The following is a 24,444-nucleotide window of genomic DNA, read 5'->3' as shown; positions in this document are numbered from 1 at the left end:
AATTTATATAAACACGACATCTCCTTGCATATTCTTGATCAGATTCTTACTTAAGTCTCTAAAGTGCTTTGCTGCTTTGCATGCCTCATACTGTCAAGCAAGTTCTTGTTCAAAGAATATGTAATTATGTCATAATATGATAATTTGTTATGCAGGTATTATATCTTAAATTATCAGTCTTAACACCTTTATCTTCCTAAGTTATTTTTGGTTCTCATTTCAGGATACGAAGTAAGAGTAATTCCTTCTATGTTACTAGAGATTAAGCAAAACTACCAAAAAAAAGTTGTTGATGTACTAAGTTATCGGCACCCTCATTTTAATTATGAGATATTCAGGCATGTGTAATATTCACTTTCTTTTATAAACAGGCTAGTATGTTAATTGAAAGTAGGCTAAGTGTCTCTTTTTTGCATTTAGGGAATAGTATTTGAGTTCCATTGAGATTAACCATAAACGAAGAAATTGATAAATTGAACTACATTAAAGTTAAGAATTTCTCTTCGTCAAAAAAACATTGTTAAAGGAGTGAAAAGACAAGCCACACAGTGACGGGGAGATATCTGCAGTATACTGCATATATATATATATATATATATATATATTTTTTTTTTTTTTTTTTTTTTTTTTTTGCGGTACACGGGCCTCTCACTGTTGTGGCCTCTCCCATTGCAGAGCACAGGCTCCGGACGCGCAGGCTCAGCGGCCGTGGCTTACGGGCCCAGCCGCTCCGCAGCATGTGGGATCTTCCCAGACCTGGGCACGAACCTGGGTCCCCTGCATCGGCAGGTGGACTCTCAACCACTGCGCCACCAGGGAAGCCCAACTGCATATATATTGAACAGAGGACTCATATCCAGCATACATAAAGAACTGTAAATCAGTAAAAGCCAGACCCTCCGTTCCCTCTTAACTTCCCTTTGGCCAAAGATGTAAGTTTTGAATAGGCAGCTCACAAAAGAAGATACTAAATCATTTCTTACAAGGAATTAGAATGAGGAATTAGAATTCTTTAGATATGGCATTATAGTTCTTAAAAATCTTTTTACCTTTAAGGGCTGATGCTCTTATTTGCCAATTTTGGTTTTAACTGCTCTAAGGATCTTTGTGAAATCTGAATAGTTTGAAGGGTCAGAAACAAAGTTTCTTGGTTATTAGGTTAGGAATAAACTATAGTGAGTTTATTAAATATGAAAACTTACCAATTTTTAAAAATTTTTACAGAGAACTAAAATAAGCTGCTGATAAGGTATTTAGTCCGGAGATATCTCTGTTAGTCCAGAGAAAATATTTTTCACTTGCAATAATGCAAATCCACTTATGGTCTAATACACTTCTCAGTTAATGGTATGTTTTTTTATCATCCTTGTATTCTCATAAAACTCCTCTAACGCTTACTATATTATGCCACATGTTATAGGTCTTTATATTTCTTTCCCCTGTATACTGTAATTTTCTTGAGGGCAGAAACTGTTTCTTTATTTCTTCTAACTAATGTATTGCTTATTAAATAGAAAATGTTGATTGTCTTCACATTTTATAGAAGAGTGATAAAGTACTAGAGGTTTTGAATTCTACTACATATTCCCCTTTTCTTATTTCAAATGAAATTAGTTGCAATTTCTTACATGATGATGATGTAACAGCTATCCTGGTTGATGGTCTTGAAATTTTATAGCCATCATAACCTCTGACCTTTAATGAAAAAAATGTGCTTGATATATATATTAACTTTGTGATGAACTTTGTGATGAACTTTGCCAAAGTTTAGCCACAAACAATGTAGATAATAGTATTTAAAAATTGGAAGATCGTATAACTCATTTTATCCTAAGAACAATGCTGTGTGAAAGTGCTTTGTAAGTTTACAAAGTTATTAGAACCAGCAGGTCGTGAAGGAATTTTCTGGCACGGTTCCTATTTTAGATTTGATACAGAGCCCATATTTATATTCAGAATCACTTTTAAATGTTTTATGAGTAAATCTGGCCCAACATAAGTTGATTATGCTGGAGAAACATTTTAAGATGCTGATTTCATTGATTTGGTTGTCTTGTGCATTTCCAGTAGAATAGGTAGGGGTATAATAAATCTATTAGCTGCCGAGTTTGGTTTCCTTGTAAAATATTTAAAAATTTGTAATGCGTGCCAGTTTGGAGTTGCTCATTGTTGTGATTATGGTAATTGCCAAAGAAACTTGATACTGTAAATGTTTCATTAAGTATTTTTCTTACTTTTATCTTTTCAGATAACCTATTTGTTGAGGTTAAAACACCAATGAAACTGCCAGTAAAAATTGTTAATATGTATATCTACTTGTTGTCCTTTTTCCTTAAATATCACTTTTCCTGTGCTGTAAAATGGCTATTGAGTACATGGAGAGCTGTGAAACATAAATGTATATATATGTGATTTATGTACCACATTTATGAGCAGGAATAAACCTTATTGAATCAGGACCATGGGGATCATTTAATTATAGAAACAGAAATCTGCCTGGTAAAATATTCACAATTTTATATTTTTGTAAAAGAAAAGTAGTTTAAAATTGCGTATGCCAAGTTTCTCTTCCCTTCTCCTCTTTTCTATTGTAGTTATATAATAACGTGAGAGAGTAGTTTTCTTTGTTGTTTTTTTTTTTCTTTGCGGTACACGGGCCTCTCACTGTTGTGGCCTCCCCCGTTGCGGAGCACAGGCTCTGGACGCGCAGGCTCAGCTGCCATGGCTCACGGGCTCAGCCGCTCCACGGCATGTGGGATCTTCCCGGACCGGGGCACGAACCCATGTCCCCTGCATCGGCAGGCGGACTCTCAACCACTGCGCCACCAGGAAAGCCCCGAGAGAGTAGTTTGTAAGGACAGAGAGATACCACATTTTATTGAATTTAAGATGCCTTCAATTGTAAGACATACTATTATTCTATGTATCATTAAGGAAAAGACCATAGGTTTTTAAACTATGACACAGTGCTAAGATGCCAGGATTATAAGATGCATCCTGATTTTAGTGATGTTAAAATGAAGAAAAATGTGAATTTTAGATCCATGCAAAACATTCATCACCCTGACACAGTTTTTATTTGGGGTTTAACTTAGGACCTCTAGCATTTTTAGAAGTCAGTGTGAGAATCATTTATTTGAATTGTGTTGCTTGCTTTTATGCTCAAATACTGTTGGTGACATGTTCTAAACAGTGTCTCTTATTTTAAGAAGATACCAAATTTTCATTGAAGTATTATTTCTGTAGACAAATTTGAGTGCTTTACAGGAACAGAGAATAAAAAAAAAATTCCGTTCCATATAAGTTGAGTACTTGTACCATGTGGCCTCCAAGAGCTATTTCATCGTGTTCCTTCCTTCTCTTCTGAATTTTCAATTTTTCTCTTTACCGATTACTCACTCTCTTTCTAGTTTATAGCCTAAAAATTGTTCTCAATCCTAATTCTTCCCCAAGCTACTATCATGTTTCTTTTTTCCTCCAGATTGCTACTTGTTTCTTTTTTCCCAGCACTGTCTGACTCGCACACTTCCTCACCTCCATTATTTAGTAAACAATTCTCTGCATAAGATTTATGTCTCTACCATTTTGTTAAAGCTATTTTCTCTGAGGTCCCCGGTAGCTTTCTCATTTTCTAAAGCTGGTTACCTCTTTTTAGTTCGGTTGTTAAAACCCATCTCTCTCTATGCTCTCTCTTTAGAACTATGGCTACAGTTTTTGTCCCTGTGCCACTTTTATAAAATCGTGATGCCAGATTTTCTTCCTGTTTCACCTATTCTATTATTAAAAGAATATTGAAACATTAAAAAAAATACTCCATGCATCTGCCATTCCAGTATATATATAAACATATAGATTCTAGCGTGGATGCACTATAATTTTCTATATAATGTGTCTCTTGTCCGACAGTTTACTTGTTTCCAGATTCTTTATTTTGTTTAACAAACATTGTAGCAGAGAGTATTTTCATTCATATAACCTTTTGATTCTTTTGTATTATTTACATAAGATCCATTTCTAGGAGCACCACTGATGACTTAGCCATCAATTCCAAGGGTTATGAGCATTTTGCTGAACATTAACTACGATTTTAGGTGCCATCCCAATTTACAGGGCCACAAGGAGTTTTAATTCAGGCTTATTAGTGTCAGTGTACCAAAATTGTTTTGCTCATTTAATAGTTATAAATGTATAAAATATTACCATGCTCATCTAATAGTTATAAATGTATAAAATATTACCATGCTAATTTAATAGCTATATGATGCCTATTTCATTTTTGTTTTCATGTTTATTTCTTGATAATTAATGAGGGCGAGCATTTTCACATCTGTTTTATATTGAATTTCCATTTCCTTATGAATTCTACCCTTATACTGTATCCTGTTTATCTATCTAGTAATCTAGTACAAAAGCTGTTACAGAGAAACTTGTCTTAGATTGCAGGGTTTCTGAATTACCCTCTTTTTAAACCAAATGTACAGAAATATTCCTACTTATTCACAGTCTGATGGCTTTTGCCAATGTGATGCTTTAAATATCTTTTAATGTTAAATGGACTTTTCCCTCTACTCATTACATAGAAATCTGGAGGAAAACCTGGTGACTTTTTCCATTTGTTAGCTGACCAGTTTTGTTATTAATGATAATAAAAATGATTCTCTGACAATTTGTTGTTGAACTGTGCCTAATGTATTTTTCTGCCTCTGCTCTTTATTTGAAAATGCTTTTGACATGTAAAATACAACTTAATTTAGATATCATGTGATAATTCTGGTGAATGAAAAAGGCTTTCAGAGAGAACTTGGTATAACATTTATATTGACAGAAATTAAAAGATATATCTTTCCTTATTAACCTTAACTAACTGATACGTAGTACAGTTTCATGGGTAGTTTAGATTTGGTTTGTTGTTGCTATTGCTAAATAACTCTACAGTGGACCCTCATCTCTCTCTATGGCACTGGTCTCACAACTGAATGAATTTTTGCTGTAATCTGTGCACCATCAACTTAATTCATTTTGAACTCTTGAACCTCTCACTCTTTGAACTTGCCCTTTACTTATTGTTACTGTTACCCTGTCTTTTACTGACTTGAATTATTGGCATTTCCTAAAGTTCCATCGGTAGTTGCCACCTCCTTTTATACATTCTCTTTTGTAAGCTCAGTCTTCTTCATGTTAACCTATTTCAAACCTACCTTACACCCCAGCTGTAGCCCTCTCTTCTCTTACCAGCCAGAGACCCACATTTTCAACTCCTTTCTTGACTCTGTTGTTCTACAGCAGATTCACAAGCTTAAGAGCCTGGCTAACAACGTAAGTGAGTAAAAAGCAGGCCTTTGGGTAAGAAAAAAATGTTTTTATACACTAAGGAAAACAACGGGGTAAGTGGGGTGATAAGTGGCTGTTGACATAGACTCAGGGTCAGGAAGACAGTCATGGGTGGGGAGAGTGCAGGCCCCATGCAGGCTGTTTTGCTCTGGCCTTTGTTGCTATTTGGGAATGTTGGCCCAAAGTTACCAGATCTCCCAGTTTCTCAAGAGAAGCTGTAAATCAGGATTTGCCAGTTAATTACCTTGAATTTTTGTAAAATACTGCATGGGCCAAAGAAAGCATGCCCATGGACCAAGTTCAGTACACAGGCTCTTAGTTTATAACCTTTTTTTGTTAAAGACACTTTAAATTTTCTATGTCATCATCAAGTTCTCCCCCATTTCCCACCCTTCCCTTTAGTTTTATTGTTCATCTAGTGAGAGAACCATCTGCCCAGTTATTTAAGCCAGGAACTTCCAAATCATCACTGACATCTTCTTACCGCATTAGTTCTTTATTTTGGAGGAGTGTTTGGGTCAAGGGACAAGCTTTTTATGAATTAAAGGAGATTAGAACATGTTTCTAGGCAGAAAGGAAGAGGCCAAAGTAAGAGGATAATGGACAGAGCCCAGGATGTCCACTGGAGATGGGATCCAAGGTGTAGAATCCAACTACAGACCTCCATGATCAGATGCTAATCACCCTTCGTGCTTTTATTTCCCAGTAATCTTGTTTTAACCAAAAATAATCATTTTCTCTTTTCTTTTCTTGTGGATATCGTATTTCCTTGCATTTCTTGTGGAAATTTATTTTACTTTTAAAAACATGTTCTTTGTTTTGTCATGTTACTACTCTTTTTCCTTGGGCATTCTTGAATTTGATACTTTTTTTCACATTGCTGGTTTTCTTAGAACGATGATGAGTAGGGGAGGTAACACTTTTCCTTTTCCCTCCTAGGGTCTCTTGCTGGGCCTGTGAATTAAGTTCACATAAGACAGGTTAACAGCGAAAAAGCATATAGATATTTTTTTTTAACGTGTACATGGGAGCTTTCACAGGAAAATGAAGACCCAAAGAACCAGTTAGGCCTAAGTATTGATATTATCAGGTTGAACAAAGAGCAGTGATTGTGAAAAAATAACTAAGATACAGGCAGAGGCTAAAGGAAAATAACAGGGTTATTTTAAAAAGGTTTGTTTATTCAGGTTCTTCTCAACCTTGACTCCCTGTTTCTGGTGATCAAAATGTTCTTTTCTTCCAGGTGCAGAGAGGGTATCTTTCACATGGGAGGTTTTTTTTTTTTTTTAATCTCCTGTTTTCAGGAAGAAAAGGCGAGGTTAGAGTGCCTTTCTCACTCGTGTTGTTTTTAAGTGCCTTTAGCTCAAAATAGTTAGTATGCCAAATCAGCATGTTTTAGAGTAGCATGTTCTAAACCCCTTCAGTTGTTTATCATAGATTTATTTGTAGTAAATGATAGGACCAAAAGGTTGAATTTAGCGTTGTGGAGATTCTGTCCACCTGTGCCCGTGGGCTCTCATTCATGGGAGCCATGGCGGGAGGGCCAGCCACATGGGGTAGGGTGTGCTTCCCCAGAAGATGTGTGGGTTCTTTGCCTTCTGGGTGCGGGTAAACTGTAAGTCGTCTGGAATGTTGCCCAGCTTCTCTAGTCCTCAGGACCACTGTGGGTGTTTCTCTAGTCCCAAGGATCAGTGTGCAGTAGATTTTAAGCCGTAGATGTTGATGTCATCAGACATCCAATTGAATACTCCCACTTCAGGTTCTTAGCAACAATTTTGCTTTCAGTGACAGTGGAGCATGTATGGTGAGGGTGAGGTCTGTACATGTTTATCCAACTTGTCTGAGAAGGCTGTTCTCCCCCATTTTGAGTAGCTAAATGTGACAGTTATGATTGGAGCCTGTTTCCTTCTTGCTTATTTTGAGTGAAAAGATCTGTATATTGGCTGAATTTCAAGAATTTCATAAAGAACCTGATTATTTAGAGTTCAGGCCAAATGCACAGTTGCTGCTGTAGAGAGGAAAGCAAACATTGCCTTCTGCTATCCAGTGTGCTCTGAAGGAAAGAATGGAGAATTTGTGGAGCAAAATTATGGCTTAGTCAATTTGGTGACTGTTAGACCTATACACTTAGTACATACCCTTGAGAATGAAACGAATGGTTTCCCCTGACTTATCTCTAGTGTATTCCATTACAGTTCATGTCTTTTGCTAACCTGTATTACTGCTTCTTACATAAGTAAAGATTGTCACCTCTGCTTAAAATAGAGATCTTGGGCTTCCCTGGCGGTGCAGTGGTTGAGAATCTGCCTGCCAATGCGGGGGACACGGGTTCGAGCCCTGGTCTGGGAGGATCCCACATGCTGCGGAGCAGCTGGGCCCGTGAGCCACAATTACTGAGCCTGCGCGTCTGGAGCCTGTGCTCTGCAGCAAGAGAGGCCGTGATAGTGAGAGGCCCGCGCACTGCGATGAAGAGTGGCCCCCGCTTGCCACAACTAGAGAAAGCCCTTGAACAGAAACGAAGACCCAACACAATCATAAATAATAAATAAATAAATTAAAAAAAAATAGAGATCTTTTCTATGGGCTACAGAATTGCTCTTTTTCAAATACTATCGTTAGAAAGCAAACAATGAATTAGAGCTGAATCAGCTAGAACTGTCACTTGATGTTTCTCTGGAAGTTACCATCTGTTTTAAAGATTTGTACATACACCCACCGATATAAAATAGGGACCATAATATTCTAAATTCTGAACACTATTATATAACATTTAAAATCAAGGAAAATAGATTATATCTTTGATGCCAAATTTAAATACATAGCTTATGATTTTTCCAAATTGTTACAGTTGGTTTGGTTTGAGGGTTCGTGGGACACACTTCACTCTAACCTCAGCTGGGTCAGCTTAGCACATGGTGTCATCAGAGCTCATTGCTATCAGAAGATTGCAGATACAGCTCAGAGCATTTTGCTCATATGAGTGTTTTATTTTGTTTTTAATCCTGTTGCATTGATTTAAAAACATGGTTTTTTGGGGGATGAGCGGTGGAAAGTTATACTGTTCTAATATATATTTTTAAATGAATTGCTGGTCTAGTTGGTATAAGTTCTTAGGAGCAATCTCACATGTCTCAGTAGCTGACTAGCAAAATAACATTTTTTTCAGTCTTTAAATACTTAAAGAAAAAAATTGGAAAATCACAATGTAGATGGTGCCTTCGCAAGTATATTCAATAGACCTTGGGAATTCAAGCACCCTCTTCTTTAAAAAACTAAATGAGACCTATGGTTTTGTTAGTTTAATCTAGTGTTTGCCATGGGCTCAATGTTGTGTTCAAAGCTATAGGAAGTTATGCTGTTATCTCTTGGAGGACTTAATTGTCTGTATCTTGGAAACATTCAACAGTTCTGAACACAAAACTGTGGAAAGCTTTTAATGACTATTAAGGGGTATTGACCCAGCCTTCAGTGAGCTTGGTATCTAGTTTTTAAAAATTTAGTTTATCACTAATCTTTTTCTGAAAAAGTATTCAGGGATATTGTTCCCTTGACTTTTTCCACACTGATGCATTTAGCATCAGAGTTGACTGATATTACTGCAAACAAAGGCATATTTTGTTTTCCTATTCATTCTACTGTTGGAATTTGGGTTTGCAGTTTTCTGTGGTTGTGAATAATTGTATTTGTCTCTGAGTGACAGTTCTGGAGACCATAAACTCAGGAGTGAAATTGCTGGCTGGTAGGGTATCCTCATGCTGGACAGTTTTCAAAGTGGTTGTTTCAGTGTATGACTCCCACCGGAGTCTGAATGTTTCCATTGCTCCTCATCTTTGCCACACACTTGACATTGTCTGACTTCTTACATTTAGTCAACCTGATAGGTGTGTAAAGGTGCTTTTTATTTGTAATCCCCTAATTACTAAAGAAACAAAGCATCATTTCATGTATTTAAGGAGCTTTTGTATTTCCTTTTATAATTTTTGTCCACTTTTCTGTTGGATTGTCTGTCTTTCTTACAAATTTATGAGATATATATTCTAGATAATTATATTTTGCTGGTTATGTGTTTTCTAATTTGTGGTTTATCCTTTTTTCTTTTTTTTTTTAACATATTTATTAGAGTATAATTGCTTTACAATGGTGTGTTAGTTTCTGCTTTATAACATGGTGAATCAGCTATACATATACATATATCCCCATGTCTCCTCCCTCTTGCGTCTCCCTCCCACCCTCCCTATCCCACCCCTCTAGGTGGTCACAAAGCACCCAGGTGATCTCCCTGTGTTATGCGGCTGCTTCCCACTAGCTATCGATTTTACATTTGGTGTCGTGTATATATGTCAGTGTTACTCTCTCACTTCGTCCTAGCTTACCCTTCCCCCTCCCCGTGTCCTCAAGTCCATTCTCTACATCTGCGTCTTTATTCCTGTCCCGCCCCTAGGTTCTTCAGAACGATTTTTTTTTAGATTCCATATACATGTGTTAGCATACAGTATTTGTTTTTCTCTTTCTGACTTACTTCACTCTGTATGACAGTCTCTAGGTCCATCCACCTCACTGCAGATAGCTCAATTTCATTTCTTTTTATGGCTGAGTAATATTCCATTGGATATATGTGCCACATATTCTTTATCCATTCATCTGTCATTGGCTATTTAGGTTGCTTCCTGGCTTTTGTATATAGAGCTGCAGTGAACATTGTGGTACATGACTCTTAGTGAACAGAAGTTCTTTATTTTAATACAGAACAAATTTATTATTTTTCTTTATGGTTTTTCTTTCTTATGTTGTTAATGTATTCTGAGGCCATAAAATCGACTTCTTTTGTCTACTAAAAGTTTTATAATATTGCCTTTTCCATACAAGTCTTCAGTTAAATTGGAAATGAATTTAATATAAAAAGTGGAATGGGGGCTTCCCTGGTGGCGCAGTGGTTGAGAGTCCACCTGCCGATGCAGGGGACATGGGTTCGTGCCCCGGTTCGGGAAGATCCCACATGCCACGGAGCGGCTGGGCCCGTGAGCCATGGCCGCTGGGCCTGTGTGTCCGGAGCCTGTGCTCCACAACGGGAGAGGCCACAACAGTGAGAGGCCCGCGTACCGCAAAAAAAAAAAAAAAAAAAGTGGAATAGGGATTCAATTTAATTTTTCTCCCACGTGGATAAACATGTGCAAGTACCACTATTAAATAATTCAACCTTTCTGTGTTAATCTACAGTTACAGCTATGTTGTAATTGATCGTTGGTAGGGCAAGTCCCTCACTACTGTCTTCTTATGGAGTATCTTGATTCTTCTTGGGCCTTTGACTTTTCATGTAAACTTTATATATAATCACTTTATTGAGTTCCTTGAAAAATCCTGTGGATATAGATGTAGATGTGTGTGTATGTATGTATGTATAAGCACATATATACATCTGTCACTCGGTATCTGTGGGGGATTGGTTCCAGGACCCCTACAGATATAAAATCTGAGGATGTTCAAGTCCTTTATGTAAAAATGGCATAATATTTGCATATAACCTTCGCACATCCTTCCTTATATTTTAAATAATCTCTAGATTACTTATAATACCTAATGCGATATAAATGCGATTTAAATAGTTGTAAATAACATGTAAATGCTATGTAAATATTTACCAGTGGATGGCAAATTCACATTTTGCTTTTTGGAACTTTGTGGAATTCCGTGGTCCCCCCCCCCCCCCGCCCCCGCCGCCCCCGATATTTTCCATCCATGTTTGGTTGAATCTGTGGATGTGGAACCCATGGATATGGAGGACCCACTGTATTCCCTAGCCCTTTCACTAAGAGTGCCTGAGGGTAGCCCCCAATAACCATAAACACATCTAACACCTGGATCTTGAATTCTTTCTTTCTTTTAATTGAAGTATGATTAATATAAAGTTATTATAATTGTTTCATGTGTACAACATAGTGACATTTACATACTTTATGAATGATAAAGTTCACCATGATAAGTTACCATCTGTCACCATTTAAAGCTATTACAGTATTATTGACTATATTCCCTATTCTGTACATTGCATCCCCATGACTGACTTATCTTATAAGTGGCATTTGTGCTTCTTGATCCCCTTCACTGATTTTTCCCATCTTCCCACCCCCCATCCTCTCTGGCAACCACCAGTGTGTGTCTGTATCTGTGAATCTGTGTCTATTTTGTTTCGTTTGTTCATTTATTTATTTTTTTTAGATTCTACATGTAAGTGAAATAATACGGTATTTGTCTTTCTCTGGCTGACTTATTTCACTTTGCATAATACCCTCTAGGTCTATCTATGTTGTTGCAAGTGGCAAGATTTCATTCTTTATGGCTGATTAATATTCCGTTGTGTGTGTGTGTGTGTGTGTGTGTGTGTGTGTGTATACCACTTCTTCTTTATCCATTCGTCTATTGATGGACAGATGCTTTGGTTGCTTCTGTATTTTGGCTATTGTAAATAATGCTGCAGTAAACATAGGGGTGTATATATCTTTTCAAATTAGTACTTTTGTTTTCTTCAGGTAAATACCCAGAAGTGGAATTGCTGACTCATGTGATAGTTCTGTTTTTAATTTTTTGAGGACCCTCCATATTGTTTTCCATAGTGGCTGCACCAATTTACATTTCCACCAACAGTGAATGAGGGTTTCTTTTTCTCCACATTCTTGCCAACACTTGTTATTTGTTATCTTTTCAACAATAGCCATTCTGACAGGTGTGGGGTGCTATCTCATTGTAATTTCATCTTTTCATGTGTCTGTTGGCCATTTGTATGTCTTCTTTGGAAAAATGTCTGTTCAGGTCCGCTGACCATTTTTAATTGGATTGTTTGTTTTTTGATATTGGGTTATATGAATTCTCTCTATATTCTGGATATTAACCCCTTATCGGATATATGATTTGCTAATATCTTCTCTCATTCAGTTGTTGCTGATTTCATTCACTGCAAAAGCTTTTCAGTTTGATGTAGTACATTTGTTTATTTTTGCTTTTGTTGCCCTTGCCCGAGGAGACAGATCCAAAAAAAATATCGTGAACACTGATGTAAAAGGGCTGACTGCCCATGCTTTCTTATAGGAGTTTTATGGTTTCAGGTCTTACATTCAAATCTTTAATCCATTTTGAGTTTATTTTCGTATATGGTATAATAGGGTGATCCAGACTCATTCTTTTGCATGTCCAGTTTTCTCAATATCATTTATTGAAGCAAGGCTGTCTTTTCCCCATGTGTATTCTTGCCTTTTTGTCATAGATTTATTGATCATATGTGTATGGGTTTACTTCTGGGCTCTCTCTTCTGTTCCATTGATCTATGTGTCTTATTTTATGCTAATATCTTACTGTTTTGATTACTGTAGCTTTGTATTATAGTTTGAAATCAGAGAGCATGATACCTCCAGCTTTGTTCTTCTTTCTCAAGGTCACTTTGACTAATTGGGGTCTCTTATGGTTCCATACAAATTTTAGGATTATTTGTTCCAATTCTGTGAAAAATGCTATTGATATTTTGATAGGGATTGCATTGAATCTGTATGTTGCTTTTGGTAGTTTGGACATTTTTTCTAATACTGATTGTAATACATTTTTTCAGTACTAGCTCTTTCATTCTATGAGAACAGTATATCGTTCTGTTTATTTGTGACATCTTTAATTTCTTTCATCAATATCTTATAGTTTTCAGACTATAGGTCTTTCACTTCCTTGATTAAATTTATTCCAAGTTATTTTATTCTTTTTGGTGCGATTGTAAATGGGATTGTTTTCTTAATTTCTCTTTCTGATAGTTTGTTATTAGTCTATAGAAATGCAAGAGATTTCTACATATTAATTTTGTATCCTGCAATTTGCTGAATTCATTTATTCCAATAGTTTTTGGTGGAGTTTTTAGGGTTTCCTATATATAGTATCATGCCATCTGCAAATAGTGACAGTTTTACTTCTTCCTTTATGAATTGGTTGGCTTTTATTTCTTTTTCTTATCTAATTGCCGTAGCTGCGACTTCCAATACTTTGTTGAATAAAAGTGGTGAGAGTGGGCATTCTTGTCTTGTTCCTGATTTTAGAGGAAGCGTTTCAGCTTTTCACTGTTGAGTAGGATGTTAGCTGTGAGTTTGTCATATATAGCCTTTGTTATATTAAAGTGTGTTCACTCTGCACCTACTTTGTTGAGAGCTTTTATTATAAATGGGTGTTGAATTTTGTGAAAACGACTTTTTCTGCATCTACTGAGATGATCATATGATTTTTATCCTTTGTTTTGTTAATGTGGTGTATGATGTTGATTGATTTGTGGATGTTGAACCATTTTTGCATCCCTGGAATAAATACCACTTGATCATAGGGTATGATCCTTTTAATGTATTGTTGAATTTGCTTTGCTAATGTTTTGTTGAACGTTTTTACATCCTGTTCATCAAGGGTATTGTGTAATTTTTTTTTTTTTTTTTGCAGTGTCTTTGTCTGGTTTTGGTATCAGGCTAATGCTCATCTTGTAGAATGAGATTGGAAGCTTGCCTTCCTCCTCAATTTTTGGAAAAGTTTGAGAAGGACAGGTTTTAACTCTTCTTTAAATGTTTGGTAGAATTCACCTGTGAAGCCATGGGCTTCTATTTATTGGGAGTTTTTAAAATTACTGATTCAATCTCATTGCTAGTAAATTGGTCTATTCAGGTTTTCTATTTCTTCCTCGTTTTTGGAAGATTGTAGTTTTAAAAATTTTATCCATTTCCTCTCAGTTTTCTAATTTGATGGTGTATAATTGTTTATAGTAGTCTCTTATGATACTTTGTATTTTTGTGGTATTAGTTGTAACATCTTTTTCCTTTCTGATTTTATTTATTTGGGGCCTTTCTCTTTTTTTCTTGATGAGTCTGATTAAAGGCTTGGCAATTTTTTATATTTTCCAGGATTCAGCTCTTGCTTTCATTGATCTTTTCTGTTGTTTTTTGGTCTCTATTTTATTTATTTCCACTCTGATCTTTATTATTTCCTTCATTTTACAAACTTTGGGCTTTGTTATTTTTTTCCTAGGTCATTTAGGTGTAAGGTTAGATTGTTTATTTGAGACATTTTTCTTGTTTCTTTAGGTAGGCCTATATCACTGTAAACTTCCCTCTTAGAACTGCTTTTGCAGTGTCCCATAGATTTTGGAAGTTTAAACACAACCTTCCAACCTTTCATTTGTTTCAGGGTATTTTCTTATTTCTTCATTGCCCCATTGATTGTTTAGTAGCATGTTGTTTAGTCGCCATGTGTTTGTGTCTTTTCCTGTTTTTTTCTTGTAGTTTATTTCTAGTTTCCCACTGTTGTGGTTGGAAAGGATGCTTGATATGATTTCACTCTTCTTAAATTTATTGAGACTTCTTTTGTGACCTTTTTCAGATTCTTTTCCCATATAGGTTATTATAAAATGTCTTTCATATATTTTAATTTCTAGTTATGGCCTTTCTTTTTTTCTTAAATAAGTCTCTTTAACATTTCTTATAAGGCATATTAAGTGCCTTAGCTTGTGCTTATCTGAGAAACTTTTTGTCTGTCCTTGAGTTCTGAATGATAACTTTGTCAAGTAGAGTATTCTTTGTTGTACTTTCCTTTCAGGACTTTGAATATATCATGCCGCTTTGTTCTGGCTTGTAAAGTTTCTGCTGAAAAATCAGCTGATAGTCTTACAGGGATTCCCTTATATATAACTAGTTGCTTTTTTCTTGCTGCCTTTAAAATTCTCTCTTTATCTTTAACTTTTGACATTTGAATTATAATGTGTCTTGGTGTTGGTCTATTTAGGTTCATCTTTTTGAGAACTCTCTTTGCTTCTCAGACTTTGATGTCCTTTGCCAGGTTAGGGAGGTTTTCAGCCATTACTTCTTCAGATAAGTTTTTTGTACATTTCTCTCTTTCTTCTGCTTCTGGGACCTATATAATATGAAAGTTAATATGTTTGATGTTGTCCCAGAGAGCCTTTAAACTATCCTCATTTTAAAAAATTCTTTTCTCTTCTTACTCTTCCATTTGGGTGATTTCTACTACCCTCTTTTCCAGATCACTGATTCATTGTTCTGCATCATCTAATCTGCTGTTGATTTCATCTAGTGTAGTTTCATTTCAGTTACTGTATTCTTCAGCTCTGATTGGTTCTTTTTTATATTTTCTATCTCTTTGTTGAAGTTCTTAACTGTGTTCATACATTCTTCTCCCGAGTTCAGTGAGCATTTTTATGACCACTTCCTTGAACTCTTTATCAGATAGGTATCTCCGTTTCATTTAGTTCATTTTCTGAGGTTTATTTTGTTCTTTTGATTGGAACATATTCCTCTGTCTCCTCATTTTGCCTAACTGCAGCATTTTTTTTTTTTAATGTATTAGGTAGATCAGCTGTGTCTCCTCATCTTGAAGGAGTGGTCTTATGTAGAGGGTTACCTGTGGGACCCAGATGAGCAATCCCTCCTGGTCACCAGAGCCGGGTGCCCCAGAAGACTCCCTCATGTGGGGTGCACGCACCCTCCTTTTGTGGTGGTCCTCCAGTTCTTGCAGATGCGCTGTTGGCCTCCAGGCTGGCTTGTTATAGGCTTGGCTCTGACTGCTGCAATTGTGCTGGTGGGCAGGGCTGGCCTCCAGGGGTAGGAGCCACTTTGTTGGGGAGGGGTGGCGATTTGGACCAAGGCCACGCACCAGTGTAGATTGACAGGATCTGCTTTGGGGGGTTCCCATCCCGACAGAGGCCGCCTGTCGGTGTGATGGGAGAAGAGCTACTTTGGGAGGGTGCTGGCTGGAGCAGGTCCACAGGGGTAAGCTGGGGCTGGGTGAGTGGCGCTAGTAAGATACCTGGCAGATGTCACAAACAGCATCCACCAGTGCCAGGCCAGCTTGGTAGAGGGAGGATAAAATAATTTTTTTTTTTAAATGGCACCCACCAGAACTTCATTCTGGGAGGAAGTTCCAGCACATCCCTGCCCCTTTGGCACTTGCCATAACATCGGTCATTGAATCTCCTTTATGTATGGCCCAGATGCTTTTCAAACTGCTACCTCTGCACTGGGACTTAGAGTGAGTGAGTTTGTGCACAGGCCCTTTTCTCATAGCCCTCCAGCTCTCCTGGACATGACCCTGCTGGCTTTCAAACCCAGACATTGTGGGGGCTTATCTCACTGGTGCAGGGCCCCCCTGCTCTTTAGGGAGGACTTCCATATTAGTGATATCCCCTCTTGCTTGTGGGTTGTCACACTGGGGGTGTGGGTTCTGACTAGACTGTGTCTCTGCCCCTCCTGCCCATCTTGATGTGCTTTTTCTTAATTTCCTTAGTTGTAGATGAGCTATTCTGCTAGTCTTCAGGTGGTTCTCAGAGAAAGTTGTTCTGTATGTCGTTGTAGTTTTGATGTGTCCATGGGAGGAGGTGAGCTCAGGATCTTCCTACACTGCCATCTTGATGCCACCTTGGATCTTGATTTCTGAATACCACTCTCTAATAAAAGGAACCAGGGCTCCTTGGAGAAATGTTAAGAAAGTACAAAATGAGACTGAAACATCTAGTTTTAGAAAGTAAGGGAGTGCTCCCAAAATGATGAGGTCATGTCAAAATGACCTAGAAGCCATCTTGAAGGGGTTTCCACTGGCCCAGTCTGGGCTGATTGGTAATAATGGATTATAAGAAACCATAATAATAATATATTATAACCCACTGAATACTTGGATGAATAATATAAATGTAAGAATGAATGGATTGATTAATTGAAATCTTGATGAGGAACAGTATATGTACATAGCCTCAAAGTACCTCCCTAAGAAATACTTACTAACTACCAAGAGGAAAAGTGTAAGTAGCTCTACAGTGGAGAAGACTAGCAGATACCACCTTAATCAGTTCATCAATGTGAACATCATCAGTAATAATACAAATGAAAATTGTATGCCACCTGGTGGGTTGCAATGAGAAGAACACAGAGTTTTCTTCTGTAATATTCCTGCCAGTATCTTTGCTCATCATTCATTCTGCTTTTAAATAAATTTGTGCTGAACTATGACATACATACAGAAAGGTGACAAATCATATGTGGACAGATCAATAAATTTCAAAAATTGAACTTGTCTATGTAACCAGCACTCAGATCAAGAAATTGAACAGTCTGTCACTCTAAAAGCGCCTGTTCTGACTTCAAATTATAATCATTGATGATTAATTTTGCCTGGTTTTGTACTTTATATGAAAGGAATCATATAGCATGTATTTTTGTATATGGCTTCTTTCTCTCAGCATTATATATTCATGTTGTTGCAGGTATTAAATTTTTTCTAACTGCAGCGTTCCATTATATGAATTCATCGGTTATTTTTTCGTTCGGTTATGGATACACACTGGAGTTATTTTCAGTTTTGGGCTGTTATGAATTGCACTGCTGTGAACATCCTTGTTCATGTCTTTTGCCACACATGTGTCTGTTTATGTTGGCTATATACCTAGGAATTGAATTGCAGAGTTATAATGTATGCATACATTCATCTTTAGTAGATACCGCCAAACGGTTTTTCAGTTGGGCAGTTAACACTCCTACCAAAGGTATAAGGGAAGTGCTGTTTGCTCCACATCCTTGTCAACATGGCTTTTAATTTTAGCTATTCCAGTGGGTATGTAGTGGTACCACACTGGGGATTTTAACTTGTGTATCTCTGATGACTAATGAAATTGAGCATCTTTCATCTCTTTGTTGTCTTTTGTGAGGTCATCATTCATTCTTGCCTTTCAGATCTTCTATCCGGTATCATTTTACTTCTGTGCAAAGGTCATTTCCTTTATAATTTAGTGTGTCAGCTGATGGTAAACTCTCGGTTTTGTTTGGCTGAAAATGTTTATTGTTCTAGAAGGAATCGTGTTTAGTTATAGAATTCCAGGTTGATTGTTATCTCTGTTAGGTCACTGAAGATAGTAGTCCTTTTCTGGGCTCCATTGTTGCTGTTGAGAAATCAAGAGTCATCGTAATTAGTGTTCATTTGTAGGTGATTCTCTTTTCTCTTTGCTGCTCTTAAGATTGCTTTTTATTTAGTGTTCTGCAGTTTCACTCTGATGTCCCTCAGTATTGCTCTTCCCCCTGCTTGTTGTTTGTTGGCCTTTCTGGATTCAAGGAGTGGTGTCATTTACAGTATTGATTCTCTCCATTATCTTTCTCTAGTATTCCTCTTAGGTGAATGTTAGACCTATTCACTCTACCATCCGTGTCTCTTAATGTCACCTTTATGGTTGCATCTCTCTATTTGGGAAGCATTCTAGATGGTTTTTTTTAGATCTGTCTTCCAGTTCCTGTTCCATTATTCATCTGTGTCCAAATGTAATTTATTCACCTAATGAATTTTTTTTAAAAATGTAGAGATCTTTTTTTTAAATATTTATTTATTTATTTGGTTGTGCCGGGTCTTAGTTGTGGCTCGTGGGCTCCTTAGTTGTGGCATGTGAACTCTTAGTTGTGGCATGCATGTGGGATCTAGTTCCCTGACCAAGGATCGAACCTGGGCCCCCTGCTTTGGGAGCGCAGAGTCTTATCCACTGCATCACCAGGGAAGTCCCATTAATTTTTTCTAAACTTCTATTATCATATTTTTAGTTCTAAAATTCTATTCAGTTCTTTTTTCAGTTCTGTTTAGTTATTTACAATATTCTATTTGTTCATTACTTGCAAGCTTCTCATTTATACATTTATGTATATATATATATATATATATATATACATTAAAAAAGAAAAAACTATTAGCTTTAATATTTGGCGCAGAGAGAAGAGGGCCTGAAGCCAGGTTTTAGATTAAGATGATTGTAACTCACAGTCTCTCATGTCTTCCTTCTTTTCTTTTATCTCTCTTTCTTTCTTTCTTTCTTTCTTTTATTTTTTACTTTTCATTTTGAAATACTTTTAGACTTAAAAAAAAAAAGTTGCAAAAATAGGTCAATTTCTACATACCCTTCACCAACCTTCCCAAAATGCTAATGTCTTATATAACTATAGTAAACTTATCAAAATCAGGAAATTCACGTTCATACGGTAATGTTAATTGAGCTACAGACCTTATTCATATTTTATCACCTATCTCACTAATATTTATGTCTGGACCATGATCCAGTCTAGGATCCAACATTGCATTTAGTTGTTTTATTTCCTTTGTCTTCTTTAATCTGTGCTGTTTGTCAAATGGTGGTTTTTCTATTTCCATCGTTCTTCTCTACACTTATTAATTGAAATTCTCTTACAAGAAAGAGCTTGGCCTTCTTGCCCATTTATTTGTGTATTCAGTTACTTGATTTTTATCGATATGGACTCATGGGTATTTTATCCTATAAATTAAAATGTATTAATAGAATTTTTTAATTTTTTTGCTCAGATTTGGCCCCTTCAGGTTAGTTCCAGTCCTTTTGATAAATCCATATCTTTTTTGAGCACTCCTTACTTTGTTGTACCACAAAATGTTCTAGGTTCATCTGGTACTTTCCCTTTCCTAGCTTTGCAGCCAGACATTTCTCTAAGTAGTCCTGGTTCCCCTTATTGGAGGATGGTGTTTAGAAGCCAGTATTTGGGTGCTACATGTGCTCATTGCTACAGGGGTATCATTGCTCCTAGTCTTTGTCAGAGGACAGAGCTACACATACCTGCCTCTACCAATATCTATTATCTACTGAAATATATTAAAAACCATGATATCTCTGATTCCAGTCTGATACCATACAGTTCATTCTGGTCTTTCACATTCCTTTCTTTGTTTTTTCTCTAGTCTCAGAGTATATAGTCAAGATACTGGCTTCCAAAGCGGTTAGGTTAGTTCTTTTCTTCTGTACTCAGTTAAGTGTGGTTACTTGTACCTTTGTAATGCGGTTCCCTTATTACTGAATGTGTTTCATTTTGAGTTACCTTCACATACTGTTTGATTTTGATTGTTTACCTTTTTATTTTGTTTAACAGTACTATGGTTATAAATGTCAAAACTATGCAAGAAGATATATCTGGAGACCTATCACTCCCCCTCTATTCTTTGTATTCCATTCTCATTCCCCCAGTTCCCACCTGAATGGTTCCATAATGCCTGTAGGATAAAATTTGAACCTAGTATAATTGACAAGTCCCTCCATCATCTCAGTCTTAGCTTGTCCTTATACACCATGTTCTGGAAGCCTCAGATTTCCTCTTACTCCTCAAGCATGAGTGGCTCATTCATGCCTCCGTGCCTTTGCATATTCTCTCCCTCTGCCTGGAATAATGCTCTGTTCCTTTTCTTGTCTTGCCCACCTTTAATCATTCAAAACCCATTTTAGGGCTTCCCTGGTGGCGCAGTGGTTGAGAGTCCGCCTGCCGATGCAGGGGACGCGGGTTCGTGCCCCAGTCTGGGAGGATCCCACATGCCGCGGAGCGGCTGGGCCCGTGAGCCATGGCCGCTGAGCCTGTGCGTCTGGAGCCTGTGCTCCGCAACGGGAGAGGCCACAGTGGTGGGAGGCCCGCGTACAGCAAAAAAAAAAAAAAAAAAAAAACCCATTTCAACTCTTACCTACTAGGTAAAGACTTCCTTTCCTCACCCATCTCTCCTCATGTGCATTTCACTCCTCCATTTAGTAATTCTCTTCTGTTAATTCATAGCTCTGTAGCACTTGTAAATATCGTGTAACTTTTGTGACATTTGATTTAAATTATTGATGCATAGGCTTTTCATTTTCTCTATAACTGTGAGCTTCTTAAAGACAGGAACTTTGTCCTTGGATTTCTAGCATCTAGTTCAGTTTCTTGCACTTATCAGTTATACAGTGAATACAGTATAGTGAGTGGATGTCAGTTCTTTTCACTTTTTCTTTACTCTTTCTCTCTTTATTTCACTCATGATATAAGCCCATATTAATAGAATGTGATGCCCATGATCTTGTTTGGCATTTTTGTATTTTCTGCCTCTCCTCATATATTTGGGCACAACCTTGGTAATTTAATGGCTTCCTGTGATCCCTGGGAAGTCACAATATCTAATTAAATTTTCAGACACAGTATAGAGGGATGAGGTGAAACCAGGGTATAGAAATTGTTTAAAATATGCAGACCTAAAAAGTCAAGACTATATTATCGGTCCGATTTGCCTTTTCATTTGAAAAGCTGAAGCTTGCTGCCCGTTTAACCTGTTAGATTGGAAGAAGTTGTTGCACTGGAAACAAAATCCCTTCAACGGTCTTTCAGGAGCACTAGTCAGCTTTTAAAATGTCATTATCATTGTCCAAAAGACAAGTTTAGTAACCTTCCACATTGTGTTTCTAAGCTGCTTACTTTACTTTGTATTCTGTATAGATTATTCAGCAGATTATGTTAAAATGTAGGGGCTTATTTCCACCAGTCTCTTCATGCACCATCTGTTACTTCCCTCTCTCCCTCTGTATTGCATTCTCTTCCTGCCTGTGTGTTCTATTAATCATAGCTCATTCTCCAAAGTCCTACCTGCTACTCAGCACAGAGGTTTAGTTGTAATGTAGACGTCACACTAAGCAAAGGGGCGGGGGTGTTGTTTCTGGACCACGCTTAGCAAGGGTACAGAGCTGCAGCTACTGCATTGCGTGTCTGATGTCCGGGGCTAGTGAGCTTTGAGAAATCATTCACTTATCTTACTGGCCCGTATTCTTTATTTATAAAAATTGAAAATATATCACTTTTTTATTCAAGTGTTACACATATAGAGACAAATGTGTCATAAAGGAGCACTTTGATGAATTTTCCTAATTGAGTATAACCGGAAAACCACCATTCAAACCAGGGAACCCAGTATTACTAGCCTGCCAGAATTCTTCCTTCCCCCCAGGCTTTACTGCCCCCTCTAAAAGATAACTGCTATCCTGATTTAGATAGTTTTACCTACTTTTGAACTTTATAAAATAAAATCATACGGTACATTCTGTCATGTGTCTGGCTTCTTTGTCTCGACATTAAGTTTGTGAGATTCATCTGTGTTGTTGAATCATTTATGGTTCATTTATGTTCGTGACTGTGTAGTATGCAAACTGCCTGTTTTTGTGAATAAAGTTTTATTGGAGCACAGCCACACCCATTCATTTACATATTGTCTGTGGTTACTTTTGCACTCCAGAGGCAGAGTTGAGTAGTTGTAACAGGGCACAGAGACCATTTGGCCTGCAAACCCTAAAATATTTACTGTGTGGCCCTTTGCAGAAAAAATGGATTGACCCCCTGCTGTATAGTGTTTATTATATGAATATTCCACAGTTTATTTGTTACTGAGTCTTGGCTCTTGCAATTAATGCTTCGTTAGATATATGTGTCTTTAGGACCTATGTATACGCATTCCTAGAAGGTATTTCCCCAGGAGTGGAATTGCTAGGCCACAGTTTATGTTCTGCTTTATTAGATATTGCCGAGCAGTTTTCCAGTTCACACTCTCACAGCAGCACATGAGAGTTGAATTGCTCCACATCCTAAGACCTGGTATTGTCAGATATTTGCATATGAGCCATTTGGATGAGCATGTAATTTGATCTCATTTGTGGTTTGTAATTTGTATTTCCATGGTAATGAATGACGTTGAGCACCTTTTCATGTGCTTGTTGGCCATTTTTCATATCCTGTTTGGGTGACCTGTCTTTTTCTTATTTTGTCAGAGTTTGTTATATTCTAATGACTCCTTTGCTGGATTTATATATTGCAAATATATCTTCTTTTCTGAGACTTGCACTTCTATTTTAATAGTGCTTTTGTTTTTTTTATTTTTATGAACATGAAGGGGATCAGAATATGCCACCCCAAAATATGCCACTTTGGCATGAAAATTATTTTGGACTGAAGGAAGTCTAAAAACATCAGACACAGGAAGAGCTTTTTGCCCTCCCCCTTTCTTCCAGAAAGCTGGGCATAAATTTCCATTTGTAAATTTTCCATTTGTAAATTTCCATTTGTAAAGCAGGGCATAAATTTGGGGTGTAAGCAGGGCACCCCATCTGCCACACCAGGAAGAAGAGAATGACACTTGAGTCTGTGTAACAAATCTTACTCAATAATTCTTATCTCCCATACATTTCCTAGTCACCTTCCCACAATTTGTCATCCTTAGGAGCCTAACCCCCTTTTTTCCTTTGTTTAGTCACTTCTCCACTATTGCCCTTTTGTTAAAATGGTGTATGAGCCCCTGGATCTAACTGCCACTTTAGGTTCTCATTGTTCCATGGCATCTCCATGCATGTAAAAACATTAACATCAATAAAGAAACATATGCCTCTTCTCTTATTAATTTGTCTTCGTCAGTTGAATTTGCAAGTCCCCAGGAATTGAATACAAGAGGGTAGAGGAAAAGTTTTTTCTTCTTCTGAAGACCATAACTAATGCCAACAACGTGGCTGAATCTTACATACACTGAGGAAAGTGAAGTTAGACGTGGTATTTGTAGATTGATGGCCGGTAACTATCCTCAGCCTTGCCAAGGCACACCATCCCCAGGAAACACCAAGCAGCCATGGTTAGAGTTTTATGTTTTTAAACTCCTTCTGAATTAAGAGTGTGACTTGCCATATTGTTATTTGTCCTGAGGTCTGGATAGGGACAGACCTTTCTCTTTTGAATATTAAAAGACATTCCAGTGTCTTAGAGTCCCCAGTTCTTTGGCTGTGTTTCTTTAGCATTTCAAGGTATGCTGAATATTCAAAGGTTATATTAAAATGCAGTGTCAAATATTTGAATCAGATACGTGCATTTTTTTCTGAGGACTGTTTCCTCAGATCTCTGAGTTTAGGAATTTAGAAATTGAAGCTGATTTATCTAGCTTTAAGTTGCGTTGAACTCAGTAGGTTGGATGTGTGTTGTAGAGGTTAGATGACATGGGTTTTGAGGTCCGTTTAATAATTGCTTTTGTTTCCGTTTTATAAATAGCACTCCAGGGCAATTTTCCTTGCTTAAAATGTATTTTGTTTGTTTGGTAGTGGTCAGATCTACAAAAGATGCAGATAATTGTAACTTGAAGATAGTTAGAAGAATTTTTATACTGCAGATATTTTTCTCATTTTTAATTTAAGTTCAGCTGCTTACTTTAAAAAGACTGGTTTATTTCTTTCAGGGAAAAAAATAAGACTTGTCAAAGTTATGCAACTGTTTTTAATGAAATGTC

General features: G+C 37.1%; 1 protein-coding gene across 13 annotated transcripts in view; it reads left to right on the top strand.

Moving 5' to 3' along the window:
- SIPA1L1 (signal induced proliferation associated 1 like 1) overlaps positions 1–24,444 on the top strand; it is a 522,661-nt gene that overhangs the window by 298,609 nt on the left and 199,608 nt on the right. The gene's annotated exons all lie outside the window — the stretch shown is intronic.

This window comes from Tursiops truncatus, chromosome 2, assembly GCF_011762595.2.
Source record: "Tursiops truncatus isolate mTurTru1 chromosome 2, mTurTru1.mat.Y, whole genome shotgun sequence".
Classification (NCBI taxonomy): domain Eukaryota; kingdom Metazoa; phylum Chordata; class Mammalia; order Artiodactyla; family Delphinidae; genus Tursiops; species Tursiops truncatus.
The sequence above is the reverse complement of the archived record's forward strand: the minus strand, read 5'-3'. Positions and strand labels throughout refer to the sequence as shown.